The sequence below is a fragment of the Erinaceus europaeus genome, chromosome 1 (genome assembly GCF_950295315.1).
Source record: "Erinaceus europaeus chromosome 1, mEriEur2.1, whole genome shotgun sequence".
NCBI lineage: Eukaryota > Metazoa > Chordata > Mammalia > Eulipotyphla > Erinaceidae > Erinaceus > Erinaceus europaeus.
The window spans coordinates 80,444,113-80,465,812 of record NC_080162.1 but is presented as its reverse complement, the minus strand read 5'-3'; the positions used below and the strand labels follow the sequence as shown (position 1 = coordinate 80,465,812).

General features: G+C 51.6%; 1 protein-coding gene across 7 annotated transcripts in view; it reads right to left on the bottom strand.

Moving 5' to 3' along the window:
• The window catches only part of SRC (SRC proto-oncogene, non-receptor tyrosine kinase), a 59,310-nt gene extending 41,928 nt beyond the window's left edge, over positions 1–17,382 (bottom strand). For 3 of the 7 annotated variants that reach the window (XM_016186146.2, XM_060189704.1, XM_060189713.1), the window contains exon 1: positions 17,056–17,382. The gene's annotated coding sequence lies outside the window, so the exon portion shown is untranslated. Of the gene's footprint in view, positions 1–15,896; positions 15,920–17,055 lie in introns of those variants that run through there. The other 4 variants (XM_060189688.1, XM_007518444.3, XM_007518445.3 and 1 more) reach the window with 2 other exon arrangements.
• Between the last annotated feature and the right edge of the window lie 4,318 nt (positions 17,383–21,700).

Below are 21,700 nucleotides of genomic sequence, written 5' to 3'. Positions count from 1 at the left end.
CTCCCTGTATTTGTCTATCAAAGGGACAGAGATCTGAGAGAGACTGCACCTGGGGACAGTGGGCAGCACATAGCCAGGGCCCTTCATGCTCCTACTCAGGGTTCAATGGATCAAAGGCAGGGGTGAGGGCTTGCGGCACACTCCCGCCTCCTTACCTTTGAGCCCTCCCACTCTGTTTCCTGTGTTTCCTCCACTGAAGCTCCACCACCTGCCTCCTCTGCCCCACCCTCCCACAACCTCAGTGAGTCTGCTGATAAGCAGTACCTGGCCTTCCCTGATCCAGGACCTGAGAAAGTGAGCCTCTTTTTCTGGGCTCACATAATCCCAATTCCAGGGATTAAGAGTTGGACTGCCCCTTATGATCCAGCAATACCACTCTCAGGCATTTATCCAAAGGACATGGAGGCACTAATTTGAAAGGATGTATATACCCCTGTGTTCACAGCTGCATTATTCACAATGGTCAAAGAGTGGTGGCTTACATGTCCATCAACAGATGATTGGACAAAGTTTTGGGATATATATTCAATGCAATATTGCTCAGCAACACTGGAAAAAATGAGATTGTATCACCTGGTACAAAACAGATGAAACTAGAGGTGAATTGTGCTAAGTGAAATAAGAAGTGAAGAACAGCTACTGGATAGTTTCACTCTCTCTACCTCTCTCTGTTTAGAAAAGCCAACCAGAGCAGTGAAACCCCAGTGACGACCAAAAAATAAAATGTATCTGGGTAGGAGGGGCTGTTTGCTGACAGGAACAAATTATTAGGGCCGGGTGGTAGTGCAGTGGTTGAGCGCACATGGCACGAAGCACAAGGATTGGAACAGGGATGACGGTTCGAGCCCCCCTTGTGAAGGGGGTCACTTCACAAGCAGTGAAGCAGGTCTGCAGGTGTCTATCTTTCTCTTCCCCTCTCTCTCTTCCCTTCCTCTCTCAATTTCTCTGTCCTATCCAACAACAATGACAGCAATAACAACAATGATAGTAACAACAACAATGAAAAACAACAAGGGGGGGAGAGTAGCCTCCAGGAGCACTGGATTTGTAGTGCAGGCACTGAGCCCCAGCAGAAACCATGGAGGAAAAATAAATAAATAACAAATTATTCTTCACTTCCTTTAAGAAGAATTGTGGTTTTGTGGCTATTTCTCTGACAAGAGACACACAGAGAGCTATACATGAAAAATGGGTGTTTTAAATGACAGAGGTGGGGGGACAGGTGCAGGGAAGTTCAGGTTGGATGGTGGGTGGAGCTCAGTAATGTATTCCTTGGGGGTTCAATATGGTGCTATGATGATTCCATAACATAGAGCTTAAAGAGGAAGAGCAATACAAGAAACAAAGTTGGAAGGGCCAAGCAGTGGCACACCTGGTATTATATATAACATATATCCATGCGCAAGGAACTGAGTTCAAGTCCCTGGCACCCACCTGCAGAAGGGAAGCTTCACAAGCAGTGAAACAGTGCTCCCCCTTCCCTACTAAGTTCTCAGTCTCTATCCAATAAATACAGAAATAAAGAAAGTTGGGACTTCCCCCTCTTCCCCCACTACTGACCTGGGCAAACCTCTACTGCCTTCCTGCCACTGGCTGATGCAGCCTCCTCCCTGAGGTCTATCTCAGCCCCAGCCTATCCTCCATACTACAGCCAGAACCCTCAGAACCCTCTTATGCTCATCCCACACCAAGTTTTAAGTCAATGTTAGGACAGCCCCAGGCCCTTCCTGACCCACAGCTCCACCCTTCTGCCCTCATGGCCCCTACTCCCCCTGGCTAACTCCATTCCCCTAACTCCCCTCCACATGGTTCCTCCAACGTTCCAGAGACCCAACCTTTCCCTCCACCTGGATCCCCTTCCCCTGGGAGTGACAAGGTTCCTCCCTCTGTTCCTTGGATATCAGCTTCTGGGACAGGTCTTTCTTCAAATCCTTCACTCCTGACCAGCAGCCAACCCCTGCACTGCTGTGAGTTTGGTCCACGGTACTTCCCACCCTCTTACAATGTGTACAGCCTCCTTATCTGTGATGAGTTTCTGTCTCTTCTGGAATGTCAGCTCTGAGAGGAGGGTTTTAGGTCTAGCTGAGTCTTTAAGGCATTGAGAACACTGTTAAGCACATGGTAATAATTAGTACTTTTTTGGAGGGTGGGAAGGCTGGAAGATTGAGTGAATAGAGGAATGGAGATAGAGGGATACAATATTGAGGTGTGAGTGCACAGAGAGGTTGGAAGAGAGAAAGGGATGGTTTGGGTGAACAAAGGGATAGAAGAAAAGACAGAAGGCAGAAGGAGAGACTCCACCCAAGATAAGGAGGTTCAGGCCATAGTCCTGAGTCTGCCCAGCTCCAGAGCTCATGCCCCCACCACTGTGCTGTCTGCTCCTGTCTGACACACCCCAGCCTAGCCCTGACTTAACCCAAGCCCCAACTAACTCACATGGGTCTGAGCACAGGCAAGTGAGTACCACAGGGTGTTTGTCAAGTGAGCAGGGGGCATCTGCAGGCCAAGGCAGCCAGAACATGCCCAGTCTTATGTTCACTGTTCACACTGCTAACATGCCTCAAACCGGCTCAACCAGTATGGTTAGAGTGGGGTGGGGCGCAGCAAGCCTGGGCTGGCTGAGGGACCCCAGGGAAGGCAAAGGCTAAGCATATGGACTGCAAGGCTCCCACCAAGTCCTGGCCCCATCCCCACAGTCCCAGCTGGAGAAGGACACCACTTTCCAGGCCCCAGCCCTGGCCCAGACTGCAGAGGTGAGGTGAGGTAGGGCTTCCTCCAGGGGAGACCTGGAGAGAAGGGACGAGGCCGAGAAGTGGACAGAGCACGGGCAACAACAGCAGGCCTGGTGTGAAACCCTGCTCTGTCCTAAATAGCTTCGTAGACTCGAGTGAAACCTGTGTGTTTCTGGACGCAGTTTCCCCAAGTGGAAAGCAGTGTTGGGCAGAGATCCCAGGCACCTTCAATCCCAAGGTTCTGAGTTAACTACAAGAGGCCACTCAGCACTGCCAGCCCTGTCCCAAAGTCCAGCTCTAGAAGTAGATGAGCCAAGTCTGTACTTGTGCTCACGTCCTTATGCCCACCCCTGCCCCCAAACAGTGAAAAAATGCCTGAATACTGAATACTGTAGGCTTAGGTATGCCAGGTGTCAGGATTCCTGCTTCTCACCAGAAGCCATTTCATCTCACCTTCCTTCCCCCCTCCCCCCACCCCCTCCCTCTCTCCCCCTCCCTCTCCCCCCACACACACAGTGTTGTGTTGCAAGGGTTGCTGTGCCCCCATTTCCTAGCAGAGGAAACTGAGACCCAGGTCAAGTTGGGAGTCCAGCCTCCTGACCCCACCTCCTGAGGTCACACTGAGCAGCCTCCAATGTCCCCAAGACACACAAAGGCAGGAAAGACATCTCACACATACCTTGAAGTCATTTGCTAGAATGGGGGTGGGGGGATACAGAAGCCATAGACCCACTGCTCCAAATCTGTAAAACCCACCTGAGAAATCAAGTCCCAACCCTGCACCACCATGTAACCCAGGTTACAAACCTCTCTAAGCCTCAATCATCTCATCTGCCTAATGGACAGGAACCTGCCCGTTTTGCCCCAGGTACACAAAGGTATTTAAAACCGCAGATACTGGAGGACTCAGTCCAGCCCTAGGGCAAACTAGTGAAATTGCTGGGTCCTGCTTACCTCCAGACAAACCGGAGGGACGAGGAGGAAAAGTACACCACAAGACCATAGAGGACCGAGGCAGGGTGAGGGAATAGGGTGGGAATCAATCCCTAATCACCAGTAGCCATGGGGGAGAATGATTCCTCCACTTGTCCTGCCCCCCATGTAATCCAGTTTCAAACCCTGTCCATTCCACCTACAAGTACACCCTCAATCTACTGCCCTCTTTCCCATCATGGCCATCCCCTAGTCCAGGCTAGCTGGCCAACTAGAAGCCAAGAACCCTTCTGAAATGTCCTCCTGAGTAAGACACCCTTGCTTAATATCCCTAGTCCCAGCAGTCCCAGAAAAAAAGACTGAGTCCTCTGGGGGGCTCCTAAGGCCCTACAGTGAATACCAGCCCCACATCTTCATTCTTTCTGCTCCATCCACACTCAGGCTGCTTCCTCTTTTCCTGTAAGCCCAGTACGTGCCTGCCTCAGGGCCTTCACACTTACTGTTCCCACTGCAGAGCCCATTTCCCCTAGACAGTCATACACCTCTGCCTCACTTCCTCCAGACACTTTACTCAGTGTCACCTGTTCAGAGAGGCTTCTCCTGACCCCTTTTTAGTCAAAACACACCCAGCCAACTCTGCTCTCTTGAGTCTCATTTCAAAAGCTAGCTCCTAGCAGAAGGTCTAACACCCTCCTAATGCCAGAAGTCCCCGGAACCCAAATGAGGACCTTCAACTTCTCTTTCCTACTAAGGACCACAGCTCTGATGACATAACTCACTGCCAAAACTCACATGTCTGATGGGAACAGGAGCCACTTCAGTCTCACTCATAAGTGAATGCTCTGCAGTGGGTATAATATTCAAATAGTTAACAGCTGGGATGATTGGGCAACATCCGGCCAGAAGAGAAACTGGCCAAAAAGCAGAGAATCTGGCACGAAATAGGTTCTTGGTAGTTGCTGAATGAAGGAAAGGATAGGTGGTGGGGTGGATGGATAGACAGATAGAGAGTATGGATAGGTGGGAGGGTGGACAGATAGAAGGAAAGATGGGTAAGTGACATGGTGGCCTGGGACATGGCTGGGGGGTGGGAAGAGGGGGCCAGCCTGTATGATGATAACCCAGAGGAGGACAGAGTCTGACCGGGCTCCACGACTGGGCTCTGGCTACACAGCTGCAGCTGAGGTCTGTCCTCCACCTCCAGCACAAGCTGGCTTTCATCTTCCCACCCTCTCACTCTGAGGAAGCTCTTTCCCCAGAGGAGCTGGGTGAGGAGGAGGAGCAGGCAGCCCACTGGTCCTCAGAGTCAGGGGGAGCAGGGGGCTGTCCCAAGTTCCATCTATCCCACCACAAAGGGGCTTTGTCCTCAGTGCTGATAGCCTGGGGGCAGACCGGAAGCCACCCCTCTGCCACCCAGCAAAGCCCAGCACCCACAGCAGGCTGGGTCAGCAGCTCCAAAACCGGGCCCTGAGAGACTGGCATGAGGTGGCCACAGTCCTCCCAAAGCCCACTAGTCCTCTCTAGGAGCCAGGAAAGAGGCATACTTACTTTTTTCTCATTAGGGAAACTGTAGCTCCAGAGGACAAAATCACTGGGTCTGGATCTCCTGCCAGCAAATGGCAAACCTTAAATTCATGGCGAGAATCCCTGGGTCCTAGGATGCTCAGCTAGAGACCCCGGGGAAACCCTCACTCCCAGACCTGCAGCACAAAGCTTCTGGCTTGCAGAGGGGGCTAAGGCCTTTCCAGAAGCAGGTGCCTGCATGACTGGCTCTTCACCTGAGCAGGAAGCCCTTCACCCCAGAAAACTTTACTCTCCTTGGCCCCAGGGGAGCAGGAGGCCAGGTTCTGAACCCAGGGCCACTGCACCATACCCACCCCACAGTCTCAGAGGCCTTCAGAATCTGCCAGCCAGGACCCAATACATCCTCATCACTTCCCCAAGGTGTGTGCCTGTGTGGGAAGGGATGTACCAGTAGGCAAACCAGGGGGCAGAGACCCCCCCCACCCCGCCTTCACCTTGGAACCTCACTATCCCTCCCAGACCTACCACTGGCCTGGTTAGCAGCCATATTCTTCTCCAGGTCCATATGTTCTCAGTGCAGCCAACAGAATCACTCCATCAAAGTCACAGTGCCAATAGGGACCTGCCCTGAGCCAGACCTAGCTCACAGTCTGGATAAATCAGACACCCCACTCTCCCCCAGACCCCCATCTTTCTCACTGCCACTAACAGCATGGAGGCTCCTAGGAAGGGGGCACGTGATGACACCATCACCTCCCAGGTGACAACTTCATCACAGCTGCCAGCTCCCACAGAGAAGCTGTCAGACCAGACTTCAAGGCCTGAAGCTTAAACTCCACCTCCCGCAGAGAACCCTCCAAGCCTTCCAGGTATAACACATGTACCTCTTACTCCAGGACATCTCTGATGCACTCCTTCCAAGGTCTCAGATAAGGCTGTTTGTTTTTTTGATTTTTTCCCCACCAGGGCTTTTTGGGGTTTTTAACTGTGTGATTCCACCACTCCAATGGACTTTTGGATTTTTTTCTTTTTTCTTTTCCACATAGAGAATAAGAGAGAGGCTGGGTGGTGGCACACTCAGTTGAGCACACATATTACAATGTGCAAGGATCCGGGTTTGAGCCTTCAGTCCCCACATGCAGGGGGAAAGCTTTGCAAGTGGTGAAGCAGTGTTACAGGTGTCTCTCTGTCTCTCCCCCTCTCTAGCACCCTGTCCCTCTCAATTTCTGACTGTCCATGTTCAGTAAATAAAGATAATAATTTTAAGAGAGAGAATAAGAGAGAGGGAGGAAGAGACACCAAATTAACACTTCACCAACTTGTGAAACTTCCCCTTTGCATGGTTGATTCCATATGGAGGCTGAGAGTTCAAACCTGGATCCTCACAAAAGGCAAGGTGTTTGCTCTGCTAGGTGAGCTCTATTCCATCCCTACAAGCAGGGGAGATATAGATATAGACAGATATAGATGCACAGTTGTTTAAATGAGAGAGAGATATGTAGGTAGGAAGATAGACCAACTAGAGCTCACACAGTGATACTGGGGATTGAATCTGGCACCTCAGAGCTCAGGCATGATGACTGTCTTTTGCAGAACCATTATGCTCTCTCCCCATCCCCAGCCAGGGGTTCATGATACCTGCCTTGAACCCCAGACTCTGTGGGCTGCCTTCATTTAGCAAAAGTAATGGAGTCAGGTCTGACCATTCTCTAGTGTCCATTCACCCTTTCAGCAGGCCTGGCCAGCACCCATCAAGCTCAGATCAACACCTACAAAGTCCATCATTCAACTTGATGACTTCCCTGCCTGTACCGCCGTCAGCTGACTCCTTGGTACGTGACCTCCCCAGGCCACACGCCAGGTCTCTCCCACTTCCAGACCTTTGCTCACCTAGCCCTTTACCTTTCACATGTCCTCACCCCTCCTTTTCTCTCAAAAACTCCTGTTCAGCCTCTAAGACTCAGGCTGGGCTTCGACTCCTCTAGGAAGCCCTTTTGGCATCGCAATGTGTTCCCCAAGTTCAAATGGCACCTGACCTATGGCAGGGCAATAATCAGGGTCTGTGCCCCTCCCGGGGGTGGGGGGTGGGGGGGGACAGTGTCAGCTAACCGTGTGTGTGTGTGTGTGTGTGTGTGTGTGTGTGTGTGTGTGCGCGCGCGCGCGCGCGCTGGGGTCTCCAGCACCCAGCATAAGGCCCAGGGACCACCAGCAGGAAATCAGAGTCCAACTATTATGCCCCCACCCAGAGAAGCCAGGGGGCAGAGGCCAGAAGCATCCCCAAGGCAGGAGCAGTACTGAGTCCTGCTTGGCCTGCATTGGCCACAGATCCAGATCTGAGGTATGGGAAGAGGGGGAGAGGGCTTTCTGCAAATGGCTAACGGTAACCAAACCCACATTGTTTCTAAAACTAGGGCACAGGAGAGAAACGGGAACAGCAGAATTGTCCCCAAATAGAACTGTGGCTCATTTGGTTCCAGGGCCTTTGGGAACACCTGGCAGGGGTGGGGATGGGCAGGGCAGATGGCCGCTTCTAAACGAAATCTGAAGTTTGGCTTTAGGGGGAGAGGGAGTGAGTAGCACTACAACCTTCTCTGGGCCCCTGCAAGGAAAGAGGCTGTCTTCCACTCTCCTGTCCCCCACCTCCAAACCTCTACTCAGCGGGTGCTCTACCTGGAATGCTACCTCTCCCCACCCATCTGAATCCTGCCTGAGTTTATTACTATGATTTTTTAAATTATTATTATTTTACCACCAGGGTTATCACTGGGGCTCAGTACCTGCACAGCAAATCTGCCACTCCCAGTGGCCAATTTTCCTTTTTTTTTTTCTTTTTCTTTATATTTGATAGGACAAATTGAGAAGGGAGGAGGAGATAGGAAGAGAGAAAGACACCTACAGACCTACTTAACTTCTCATCTTCATAGGTGGGGAGCAGGAACTCAAACATGAATCCTTGCACATGTTAACATGTGTGATTAACTGAGTGGGTCACTGCCCAACCCCCTACCTGACCCTGCCCACAGACTGCCCAGCACCGGTAACCCTGGTGCAGGCCAACCTTGAGAATGAGCTTAGCCAGCCTCCCTAGGACCCCATCTCACAAACAGGGAAACTGAGGCTGGCAAAGAGGAAACCATTTGCCTGGGGCTACACAGCAGAAAAGGCAGGTGGGTTGGGTAACATGACAGCAGCTGCTCAGCCTCCATGCCAGGCCCAGGATTGAGAACTTGGCCTCAGTCAGGGAGAAGCACTCAGTGCACATGGCCTCCCTTGGCCCCTACCCTAGAGAGGCTGCTGAGTGAGAGTGACATTGGTGCACCTGAGTTGTCTCCCCACAATCCCTGTCTGGAGAGTAGAATACACCCCAGGATGCTGCTAGCTGGGACACCCAAGACTGGTATACATGACTGTTAATCTGCATCTCAGTTTCACTATCTGGAGAAGGGGCTGTCATTCCCTTCCTCTCTGGTTGGGAGGAAGAACTGATAATAGAACTGATAATAAAGGGGCCAGACATGTGGTGGTGCAGTGGATAAAGCACTGGACTCTCAAGCATGAGGTCCTGAGTTCAATCCCCAGCAGCACATGTACCAGAGTGATGTCTGGTTCGTTCTTTCTCTCCTCCTTTCTCATTAATAAATAAAATCTTTAAAAAACAAACAAAAGGTGGGGGTAGATAGCATAATGAATGGTTAAACAAACAGACTCTCATTCCTGAGGCTCCAAAGTCCCAGGTTCAATCCTCTGCACCACCATAAGCCAGAGCTGAGCAGTGTTCTGGTAAATAAATAAATAAATAAATGTCAGACAGTGGTGCACCTGGTTGAGTATACATATTGCAATGTGCAAGGGCTTGGGTCCAAGCCTCTGGTCCCCAACTGCAGTGGGGGCAGCTTCTGCAGGTCTCCATCTCTCCCCCTTTCCCCTCAGTTTCTGTCTCTATCCAAGATAAATAAATAAAATTTAAAAATGATAATAAAATAAATAAAGCAGCAGCAAGTGTGAGGTTGGCCAGGGCCAGCACCACAAGAGCATCCTATATAACCCCCACTGAATCATCAGGACTGTTCCAGGAGCGTGGCTACTTCCAGTGGGCCCATTATCTAAGATGGGAAAAGCAAGGCCCAGAGTAGTGAGTTGACTCACCAAACTCAGACACACAGCAGGTGGGTGGCAGCACTTGGAAATGGAGAAGCCATGAGGAGTGTCTGAGTTCTGGCCCAGAACAGCACCACCCCCAGGGCTGCTCACTGTGGAAGGGCCTACACCCATCCTCACTGCTCTCTGAGCCCCAGCTGCCTTTCAAACACAAGTTACTGCTTCTCAGGGCAAGGTGACAAAGATGAAGAGCACCCAATGCCCAAGTGGTAGCACCTCTGGAGAGACAAACCCACTCAGTGAGAGGGCACTGAATGCCCAGGGCAGGGTCCTGGGAGGCTTCAGAAATTATAAGTGGGCAAAAACTGAGTCCTCAAGGGAGCTGGGAGTTGGGGGCTTGATTTTTCCAGCTAGCCTTCCCCAAAACACTACCCCCACCAAACAAGCCTCCCACAGATGTAGAAGACTAATCTCAGTCCTTGGGATTCCAGGATCAAGGGGCCTGCAGAGGTCCCGAAGCCCAGCCTCATCAGGAAATTATCTTCCTAACTGGCACTCAGAAACATCCCATACTATGCACAGGCCCTCTGCCAGAGTGGACACATATTATTAGCTCATCAGAGACTCACACCTCCTCTTTAAAGCTGAATGGCACTGTCCTCCCTCTTCTACAGAAATGGCAATTATTTTCCCCAACCATACACAGCATTTAAGTGGCAGGGCCAGGATTCAAACTCAGAAATAAATGGCTCCAGAGGCCTTGCTACTTCAATTCCCTATATAGTAAGACCATCCATTGAGCACCCCAGAATGCTCACTGGGAGCTAAGGATCATCTGTGAGATCTACAGATCCTGAGTGAAGATCCACTGGCCAGAGGTAGAGGCCCAGCGAGTCAAGACAACCCACTCACAGCAATGAACTCACCCTTCATCTGGAAAAGACTTCAGCCAAGACAGAAGCCTAGAATTCCTAGTGGGAATCAATTGTGACAAATCAACCAGAGGCCATACATCTGGCTCACCCCCTCACACTGCTGGGACCTCAGGCCTTGACTTCCTTGAACATCAGTTCCCTCTTCTGCTTAACTGGAACAAAAGTTCTGCCCACCAGCAGGATGGGGCAAGAGATGGGAATGGGTCGCCATGCTATGACCTGATCAGGAAGAACAAAGCATGAGACAGCCACATCAGACAGAATAAAAGTCAAAGGGGGGCGGGGGTAGATAGTATAGTGGTTATGTAAACAGACTCTCATGCCTGAGGCTCTGTCAAGTCCCTGTACCACCATAAGCCAGAGCTGAGCAGTGCTCTGGTTAAAAAAGAAAAAAAAAAAAAGTCAAGGGAGCAGATGGCCCGGAAGGTGGCATAGTGGATAAAGCATAGAGCTCTCAAGCATGAAGTCCCAAGTTCAATCCCTAATATTGCATGTGCCATCCACACACTGACTTAATCAATAAATTTTTTTTTTAATGTGAGATGGTGGATTTCGACACTGCAACTGAGATAGGATGATCAAATTTTAGCAGAAGATTGAGCTTCTGGACACCACTACATGCCTGACTCCATTCCCCAGCACAGGAGTGGACGAGTGTTGGCCACACAGACTAAGGACTCAGAGGATGCAGTGCTACAATCCCTCAACACCACCCCGGTCCCTCAACATCCCCACCCCCACAAAGAAATGGAAGCAGACTCCATGGAACTAGCCCCTAAAGAGACCTGGCCCCCAGTGAGGGAGCCCCAGTGAGGAGAGACTCCTCACCAAAGAGATGAGGAACCTGGAAGCAGGGAAGGAAGGGACTTGGTCAAGACCATCTGCTTCTTCTTCCTGCTATCTTCTTACTTTATTCTGGAAATTCTCTGGGTTATTAGAGGTGAGAGGGAAGAAACTGGGCCCTGTAGGGGCTAAGGGATCACTTGATCAAAGTCCCAAAACAGGAAATATGAACATGGGTTTCTGGTTTCCAGCTCTGTGATCCTCCAAATCATCTGCCCCACTAAAACTGTACTTTGGGAAGGGGCAGCCATGAGTGGGAGTGGAGGATGGCTACAGCATATGGCATTTTTCTCCCCACTTGGGAATCCTAGGCCCTGCTGGCCTTAACCTGTGCAAAGAGTCAGTGAGAATAAATCGGGGTCAGGCAGTGTGTACCTGGTTGAGCACAAACATTACCATGTACAAGGACCTGGGTCCAAGCCCCTGGTCCCCACCTGCAGGAGGGGATCTGAAAGTGTCTCTATTTCTCTCTTTCTCTTTAACCCCTCCTCATCCCTCCCCCCACCTCCAATTTCTTTCTGTCAAACTCCAGCGATAATCCTGGTAGCAATAAAAAAAATTAAATAAGCTATTCTTTTTTAAAAAAGGATAAATCAGAAGTGACAAACTAATGGCACACATAAGCTGGTTCTACTCTGCCATCTGTGGCTGCCAAGTCTGGGCCTTAGAGTGTTTCTCATCACAGCAGTCCAATCATAGGAGGTCTGAGACTAGGGCCAGCTCAAGAATGGACAGGACTGGGAGTCAGGCGGTAGCACAGCGGGTTAAATGCACGTGGCGCAAAGCACAAGGACTGGTGTTAAGAATCCGGTTCGAGACCCCAGCTCCCCACCTGCGGAGGAGTCGCTTCACAAGCGGTAAAGCAGGTCTGCAGGTGTCTATCTTTTTCTCCTCCTCTCTGTCTTTCCCTCTCCTCTCTATTTCTCTCTTTCCTATCTAACAACAATGACATCAATAATAACTACAACAATAAAACAACAAGGGCAACAAAAGGAAATAAATAAATAAATACTTCAACAATTTGTTTGGCTTTATATGTTAACTCTTTTCAGCAACCAGGTTCCAGATGCCATCAGGATGCCGGCCAGGCTTCCCTGGACTGAAGACCCCACCAATGAGTCCTGGAGCTCCGCTTCCCCAGAGACCCACCCTACTAGGGGAAGAGAGAGGCAGACTGGGAGTATGGATCGACCAGTCAACGCCCATATTCAGCAGGGAAGCAATTATAGAAGGCAGACCTCCCACCTTCTGCAACCCACAACGACCCTGGGTCCATGCTCCCAGAGGGATAGAGAATGGGAAAGCTATTGGGGAGGGGATGGAATATGGAGATTGGGTGGTGGGAATTGTGTGGAGTTGTACCCCCCCATCCTATGATTTTGTTAATGTCTCCTTTCTTAAATAAATAAATAAATAAACATTAAAAAAAAGAATGGACAGGATTTAAGAGACACTGCCCCCCCCCCATGACAGAGGGACAGAGAGAAGAAAAAACCTGAAATTTACTGAGCATTCAACAGATTCCAGGGACAACAAACTTGTCATGGGGAGAGAAGCAGAGACGGAGGTTCAGAAGGCTATGTGGCTTGTCTCTGGACAGCCATACAGCTGGGAGCAGGGCCCTGCCACAGAGGAGACTTCCACTGGGTCACCCCCACCCCCGCCCAGGGAACAGAGAGACACAGAGCCAGCCACCAGGTAAGGGCCTAAGGGACAGCCTCACCCCACTGGCTCCTGAGCCCTACTTTACAACTTCAGAAACTGAGTCACAGGAATGGGGCATTTGTGGTGAAAAGAGGAAGGACTCAGTCCATGCTGGCTCTTCCTCACTCCCATTTATCAAACTAATAGGTGCCAAATGCTTTGTCTGGTAACCATGACTCATAGGATCCCACTTCCTAGATGAGCAAACTGAGGCTCCCCAGAGGAAGTGCCCTTGCCCATGGGACTCAAATGGAAACCAGAGCAGTTTATCATGGAGATAAAATGGATGAGAACAACAGAGGGGAAGCAGAGAGCTGTGGGAAGCAGAGGGAAGACGGGCACAAGACACCACACACATACACACACACACACACACACACACACACAGACAGGAAATGAAGCTCTGGGCAGAAGGCTCTGGGCAGAGGTAAAGAGCCTTTGAAGTGGTGCTAAGCTATGCAGACACATGGAAGGCCCTTCCTTCATGGTGACACCCCCTCATGGTGACAACAGACAGAGCCCTGCAACCTGGAATTAGCACTGTCACTTGACAACTATGAGACCCTGAGGCAAATAGCTTCTCTCTGGGTGTCAGCCAGGGCATATCTCACTTTATTAAGCTCTGTTCCTGATGTGATGTGTGTACTTTCCAGAAATTTCATTTCTCTACAAGATGCTCTACCCACAAGAGAACTACAAGTAGCAGTGAAGCATCTCTTTAAGGTATACGCATTGTTTTGTTTCTTATAAGACATACTGTCATTGCACATTTTAGTAGACTATAGTGCAATACAGATATGACTTTCACATGCATTGGAAAAATCAAAGAACGTGTGCAACTTACTTTACTGTGCTACTTGCTCTCTGGTGGCTTGGAATCAAAACCCCCAATATTTCCAAGGTGTGGTTGTATTACACTTGGAAAATAAAGCCAGTTTCATCTAAGGCAAGCTTTCGAGAAACTGGGCTAAATACAACCAACAGTGCTGTCGCTGGCTCAATATCTACCACACACAGAGAGGACAAGACAGGCCTCAGGTCACCTAGCACACGGCAGCCTGGGCTGCCAGCATCCTTTTCTAGGCCACTCCTGCTCAGAGCAGCCTGTCTGGACTCCGTGAGCTCATCAACATACTGCTGGTGAGGACTATCTCACTAGGCCAACCCCCTGCCCCATGTCACATTATACAAGTCCCACTTTCTGAGCACCTACTAGCGTCAGGCATCAAGCACACAGTCCTCCCTTTACTCAACCCAACTAGAGATAGTCATTTCTCCATTCACAAGACAAGGAACAGAGTCTCAGGAAGACAGTGAATGGCCCAAAGCCGCACAACAAATGCACACGGTCAGAACTGGAACCCAGGCCTATCTGACTCCTAAACTGTTACCAGACTTTGGGTCTCCAACTGTCTCCTCCATGCTCCCCACCTCACTCCCAGCCTCCTCAATACCTGGCTTTCACCTTGACCTGCTTCCCTGCCAGTGAACTCCTACTAAGCTTTCAAAACCCAGCCTCAAATGCCTCCTTCTGACATCTATCTAAGCTCCCACCAACACAGGGTCCACCCTAGATTCTATTTCCACCTGGTGTTTTGGCCAGCCCTGGATGCCTAGCCTCTACATGGGCTGGTCACACAGAGGACACCATTCAGCTCCCTGCATGAAGAAGAAACTCCCCCCAAGGCCCACATGGGTCAAACCTGATGACATCTTCTCATTTCACCGTTCAATCAATCCTCCTAATTCTCTGTGATTCAGACTCACAGGCTTTCCCATTATATCTCCACAGCAGCACCCCCCCAACCTCAGGGCCTTTGCACATGCAGTTCTTCTATCTGGCAAGCTTCCTCTCCATCCAAGCATGGTCAACCCCTACACAGTCCCTTCAAACTCCCCTGAATCCCATGCCCTGCCCTTATCTCTGAGCCTTTATCACAGCTGTGATGATACATTAATTTATTTGGCAACTTGCTTGCTACTTGCCCTCTGGGCACTTCTGGGAAGTCAGGGACCTGTCCACAATTCCTTAGCAAGGACCCATCCAAGCTGACCATGCCAACATGCCCAGAGGTACTGGGCAGTAAGCAAGAACTCTTTCCCTTCATGAAGCAAACTGCTGCTCCCCTTCAGCACCACATCCTGGAAAACTCCCCACACCTCCTTTAGCCCCCACTGCTAACTCATCACCACACTAAACTCAATGCTCCAGGTACCTAGGAGGTGCCCATTCAAGGTCACAGGTGCTTGGGGAGAGGGGGTTAACAGAGGACTGAGCCACCTTCATCCTGGCTCTTGTGGACTGGAAGAGCTAGACATCTCTGCTCACCCCACCCCCCCTCCAGGTCACAATCTGGGAAGAAGCAAAAGCAGCAGCTGGGCTATGAGCTGAGGACAATTTGTGCCCCAGACAGAAGCTGGAGGAGAAGAAGGAGGTGCAGGGAGAGGTGGTCTCTACCATAAGGCTGAAAGAAAAGCGCAGATAAGCAACTAGTGGAGGAAAGGGTACTCTTAGCAGGGACCCTTCAGGAACAAAGGCCCAGGGGACGGACACACAGAAGGGCCTAGACAGTCAGCTGAGAAGTGACACACTGTAAATCATGTCTCTGGGTGGAAAGACCACATCACCAAAGCTAACCATATTACCAAAGGGGCCTTCCCCAGAGGCTTCCAGCAATCACTGTCAGTCTCGTTTCTTCCAGCACTGTGGTGTGCCTGCCCCTATACTGAGAAGCCCCCCACCACCACCACCAACACTGAAGGGATGTAAGGTCAGCCAGAAAACAAGTTCCCATTCCAGCTGCACACTGTGTGGCTTCAGTCACATCACTTCCCCTCTCTGAACTTCTGTTTCCCCCCTCTACAAGAGAACAGTATATACTCCTATCTCAGAGTGGTCATGTCATCGGCTCACTTTATCCTCAACAAAGTTGAAGCTGAGGGAGCAGTGAGTGGCCCAAGGGCCCACAGTGGCTGGGTGGCAGGACTGTGCTGGAGTGGTTTCTTTATTCACAAGGCTATGAGGGGACACTATGGGCACCCCTCTGTCCTCTCCTAGAGAAGAGCCCCACTAAGGCCAGCAACCTCCTCTCCCTGCCAGTGAAGCAATCATTTAGTGAGCATTTACTACACACCAGGCTTCCAGGCAGAAAAGCATAGATTCTTCTCCCTGAAGATGCCCAATCCACAGGGTCATACGGGCCTGTTCTTGCAACCTGGTTCTAGATGGCATCCAGGTTGGGCCTCAACCACCGCCTCAGTGCACAGCTTACCTGAAGCTCAGGAAGCCTCGCCCAGGGAGAGAGAGAGACAGACAGACAGACAGACACGCTCTCGGTGGCATCCAGGCTGGGCCTCAACCACCGCCTCAGTGCATAGCTTACCTGAAGCTCAGGAAGCCTCGCCCAGGGACGGACACGGACACACACACACTCCCACGCTGCTCACCTTAAGTCCCCAGAGGCTAAATTGACACTGCCCAGGTGCGCTGATTCGGTTCGCCCCGGTCCTTCTACCCACCAATTCTGCTGTCAGCCAGGCCCACCCGTCACTGAAGAGGACCCCAGCTCAGAGAAGGCAGGTAGTCGTCTGAGGACACACAGCTGGAGAAGTGGTGGCCCCTGCTGGGCCTCAAACCCATCCCAAGCCCTAGTGAAGGTGGGCAGATGAACCTGGCCTGGTGGCAAAAGCCCAAACTTTCTCCAACTTCTGATCAGGCAGGCAGCTAGGCCTGTCCAGGGCCGAGGCTAGGGGCCGGAGCAAGGGGACCAAGCACATTCTGGCCCAGGCCACTCCAGACCCTGCCCGAGACCCCACGGGTGCAGGTGCTGGTGCCCAGGCTCGGCTACCCCCAGCCTAGAGGCCCCAGACCCACTCCAGCCGCCCCCCCCCCCCACACACACACACACCCGGGCCGGGGGCGCCAGGCCCCGCAGCTCAGCCAGAGGCGGCGCCGACTGCCTCAGACTGCAGACTCGGCCCAGACCTGGCCCGGGGGCTCAGGCCAGCCTCCACCCGTCTGAGGGAGCTCACACTCAGGGGTCCCGACGCGCAGAGGACCCTGATCGCCCGCCCCCGCGCAGCCCCCTCCCCCGCGGCATCACAACAAAAGGCCGCGCGGAGCAGGTCCCGGGGCGCCCGCCCGGGGCGGGGGGGGGCTGAGTGGGGAGCGCGGCTGGCGAGGGGGCGAGGGGGGCGCGGAGCCAGGCGCGGCCAAGCCAGAGGGGTTCCCAGGCGGGGCTCCCCGACGCAGGGGCCGGGGCCGCGCAGGGACGGGGGGAGCTCACCTGGACCGGCGCGCGGACGGGCACGCGGCTGGGCTGACGGACAGACGGCCAGGGGTCGGACGGACGACGGCTGCCAGGCTGCTTTGGCTCCCAGGCCGGAATGGATTCCGGGCCGGGAGAGACAGATCGGGAGAGAAAGGGAGGAGGTGGCGGCGGCGGCCCGGGGAGGGAAGAACTGGGAGGGGGGAGGGAGCGAGCTGGAGGAGGGGCCGGCGGCCGCGGGGAGGAGGAGGAGGAAGGAGGAAGCGCGGGGATGTTCCCGCCGGCGACCTGGGAGAGACCCGGGCGCCCCCCTGCAGTGGGGTCCGGGCGGGGCGGGGCGGGGCGGGGGCGGCGGACGCACCAGCTGGGAAGCCCCGCCCCTACTCTGGCGTTGAGGACTCCCCACCCTGCGGGAGGAGCCCCTCCACTCTCAAACCAAAGGCACTCCCAACCCCCCACACACACATACCTCCTCTCCACCCCGAGCACCTCTCTAGCTATAACAGTTATCACAGCAGCTCTGAGGAGCTAACTCCCTGCCAGGTGCCTGGCTCAGCCACTCAGGTGGCCTTTGGAACTGCACCCCAACAACCACCTCAGCTGATGGGAGTCCTCATTTCTCTGAGAAATTGAGAAATTTCACTGAGAGAATGGGTTCACCAGGCAAAATCAAAGACTTGACCTGGAGTGTCCCACATTGGAGACTAAGACAGTGTGAGGAGGGCCACTTGTGTTAGTAGAGATGAGTCATGGTGGGCATAAGAGGTCATTCAGGCAGCCCTCAGAGGTCAGCGTGGGAATAGGCTGAAGCAGGTATTCAGTGGCTGTCCCAAGGTCCACCAATAAGGAGGCAAAGCACACCTCCACTCAGGGAACCAGAATTAGAGCAGAGAGGGGGGCTATTATGGAAATGCCGCTTTAGGCCACAAAGGCTCCCTATCACCATCTGACTCTGGCCCAGGATTCAGGGGACCCCATGCTTGGTGCTTCACCTATGCTACAAAAAATCATGGCACAGGGGAAAGTAGGCCTGAATTCAGCTTTAAGAATCACTCCCAGTCTCTACTTTTTTTCTCTGAAAGTTTTCCCATTTCTCAGTTAGATGGCACATGGCACCAGGCCTTTGCTTCTCTTGAGTTGGGAGACAAAGATCTCAAAGGTGATTCAGCATCCAGGAGAACAGGAATGAGCAAGACTCTGAACCAGAATGGTCTAGGTTCAAAGGTAGGCTAGTTGTCCATCTGCTATAGCTGGACACATCCATTAACTTCTCCAGCCCCATCTCCTTGCCAGAAAAACCCAGAGTGAACAAGGTCACAGAGAGATTGGAACTGATAAAGGAGGAGTTAGGCTTGGACTGTACTGCATGATTGGTAGCTTCTATGGTGGGTAAACTGAAGCCAGACGAGGAAGGGACTGCTGGAAGTGCCCTCACCCCACCACACTCCAGCAATTCAGCAGCAGAAGCAGTCCCAGAACCCAGTCTAGACTAGTGAAATAGCCACACTTGTTTGCAAGACTGGCTTAAAGATTAACCACAGCTTCCAGGGAATCTGAGCAGGCCCTGGCTGGAGGAGCAGGTTTCTCAGCCCTCATTCAGTCCTCACTCAGGGCCTTTATTGGCCTCACCGGACACTGGTCCAGAGATGTGCAAGAGCTGGCTCTTTCTGTTTGCAAGAGTTGATTGTGTTTATCATTTCCCAGCTCCAAGCTCAGTGATGTCATACTGGTTACTTACATCTGCATTTACACCTTGGAAATCAGAAAATGCTGCAAACCAAGATTTTTCCCCTCTCCAGGAAGTTTGTTGTTAGATATATATTCCACACAAAACAGATTAATCCCCAGGAGTTCAGCTGCAAGTTCTGCAATTCTTCTAGAACTGGGATGATGGAGGGCTTCAGACTTTAGGCCCATAAACCTGGGTTTAGGTCCTAACTCTGCTACCACCTGATGATGTGACCCATAGCATGCCATTTCTCTAAGCTTTGTTATCCTGATCTGAAAAACTTAGTACAGGAAGTGCTTCCCTCAGAAGGCTTCTGTAAAGTGATGCATATGGAAGCCCTGCTGTTATTCATACTCCTGTACATGGGGGGGGGGTGTGTCAGGAAGTGGCACACATGGTAGAGTGCATTTGTCACCATATATGAGGGACCTCAGTTCAAGTCTCTGGTCCCCACCAATGGGGGGGGATTCACAAGCAGTGGAGCAGTACTACAGGTATCTCTCTGTCTCTATCTCTCATCTTTCAAAAGAAAAAAGGGGGGTAGAAAAGTCACACTGCAAGCATCAAGCCCCAGTGATAATCCTGGTAGCCAAAAAAAAAAAGGAGGTGGGGGGAGGATCAGGAGGAAGAAGAAGGAATGAGGGAGTGGGGTGTGGGGGAGAGACTTGGACAAATCCTGGCTCCAAGGGCACAGAACAGCGTGCACCTGGACATGCACTGACTTTGAAGGCTGGGCTCAGGAACTGAGGCTCTCAGAAGGCACTTCAGGAGGATGTGACCAGCACAATGGCTTCATTATTGAGTGCTGGAAAGGACCGTTGTTTTCAACCACCCCTTTGGGCCTCTGCTCAGATGGTAACCCCCCACCAGGAATGTTCACCCCATATCTCCAAATTCTATACCCTCCCCATTCATCAAACCCTTGATAGAAGCACACCCCAAGTCTATTCAAGGCATGTCTGTCCCTACCCAGACTATGGCCTGGCCTGTGCTGATCATAAAGCAGACACTGCGTGTAGGCTGGGGAGGACATATTGCCTTGGGAGCCACATAAAAGAGTTCAAGTTCCAATTCTTACATTCGTTAACTGTGTGACCAGGTCTTCTCTGAGCTTCAGTTTGCCTATCAATTAAATGGGTGCTGTAGTGTTCCAACTTGTAGGACGGTAAAGATGTGAGAGTTGATGGCCTGACCTGTTAGATAAGTGACTCATGCATTCTTCTTCTTCTAGCGTTTGCCCTTCTTCCGTAGCCAGTCAACAGCGTCAGGTTGAGCCTGATGTAAAGTTTCAAGACCTCCTTTGAATCTGGAGAGGTGGCAGTCGTTGACTATGTGGGTCATAGTCTGTCTGTAGCTGCAGGGGCAGTTCGGGTCGTCTCTGGCTCCCCAGCGATGGAACATAGCGGCGCACCGGCCATGGCCTGTTCGATAGCCATTGAGGAGGGCCCAATCATAACGTGCTAGGTCAAAGCCGGGTTGACACTTGCAGGGGTCTGTGATGAGGTGCTTGTTCTTTACCTCAGCTGACTGCCAACTCTGTTTCCAAGAGCCTGGAACAGAGAAGTTCAGTGTAGGCGTAGGGGACCAGATTGGGTGACGAGACGTCAAGCGTTGGACAGGGTGGGCGAAGATATCCGCGTATATTGGCAGGTCCAGTCGAGCGTAGATGTGGGAAATGAACTTAGATGATGCCGCATCCCGACGAATATCTGGCGGGGTGATGTTGCTAAGAACTGGCAACCATGGAACTGGGGTGGAACGGATGGTTCCAGAAATTATCCTCATGGAGGAATATAATTTGGAATCGACCAAGTGGACATGGGGCCTACAGAACCATACTGGGGCACAGTATTCTGCAGTGGAATAGCATAATGCCAGAGATGATAATCGTAGAGTGGAAGCGCTCGTGCCCCATGAGGAGCTGGCGAGTCTTGCAATGATGTTATTCCTCGCGCCCACCTTTGCAGCAGTTTTTATGAGATGTTCGTGAAATGACAGAGTGCGATCGAGAGTAACGCCAAGATAGACTGGCTGGGCTTCATGCCGGATTCTCGTATGGCCAAGCTGCACATTAAGCTCATGCGAGGCCGAGGCATGGTGTAGTTGGAAAACAGATGATACCGTTTTTGCAGTGCTAGGAATTAGTCGCCATTTTTTACAGTAATCAGATATCAGAGACATGTCTTTCGTGAGTGTTTCCTCGAGGATGTCGAACTTGGATGCCTGAGTTGCACAGCAGATGTCATCGGCGTAGATGAACTTCCTTGAAGAAGTTTCTGGGAGGTCATTGATGTAAATATTAAATAGCGTAGGAGCCAGAACAGAGCCCTGGGGAGGGCCACTTGAGACAAGTCTCCATCTGCTAGACTTGTCACCCAGATGCACCCGGAATCTTCTGTTTTGGAGAAGAAACGATATAGTGTTGGCCACCCATGCATTAATACAATACATTGCTACTTAAATCATCAGTACACAATCCAGGAGCTGGCACAGTGGGTAGAGCAATGGACTTGCAAGCATGAGGTTCTGAATTCAGTCACTGACACCGTATATGTCTGAATGATGCTCTGCTTCATGTGTCTTCTCTCTCTCTCCCCCTCCTCTCCTTTTATAAAATCACTTTTAATAAATAAAAGCATTGGGGAGTCAGGCTATAACGCAGCGGGTTAAACGCAGGTGGCACAAAGCACAAGGACTGGTTTAAGGATCCCGGTTCACGTCCCTGTGATTTGTCCAGGTTCCCTACCTGCAGGGGAGTCGCTTCACAAGCGGTGAAGCAGGTCTGTTGGTGTCTATCTTTCTCTCCCCCTCTCTGTCTTCCCCTCCTCTCTCCATTTCTCTCTGTCCTATCTAACAATAGCGACATCAATAATGACTACAACAATAAAAAAACAAGGGCAACAAAAGGGAATAAAATAAATAAATATTTTTTTA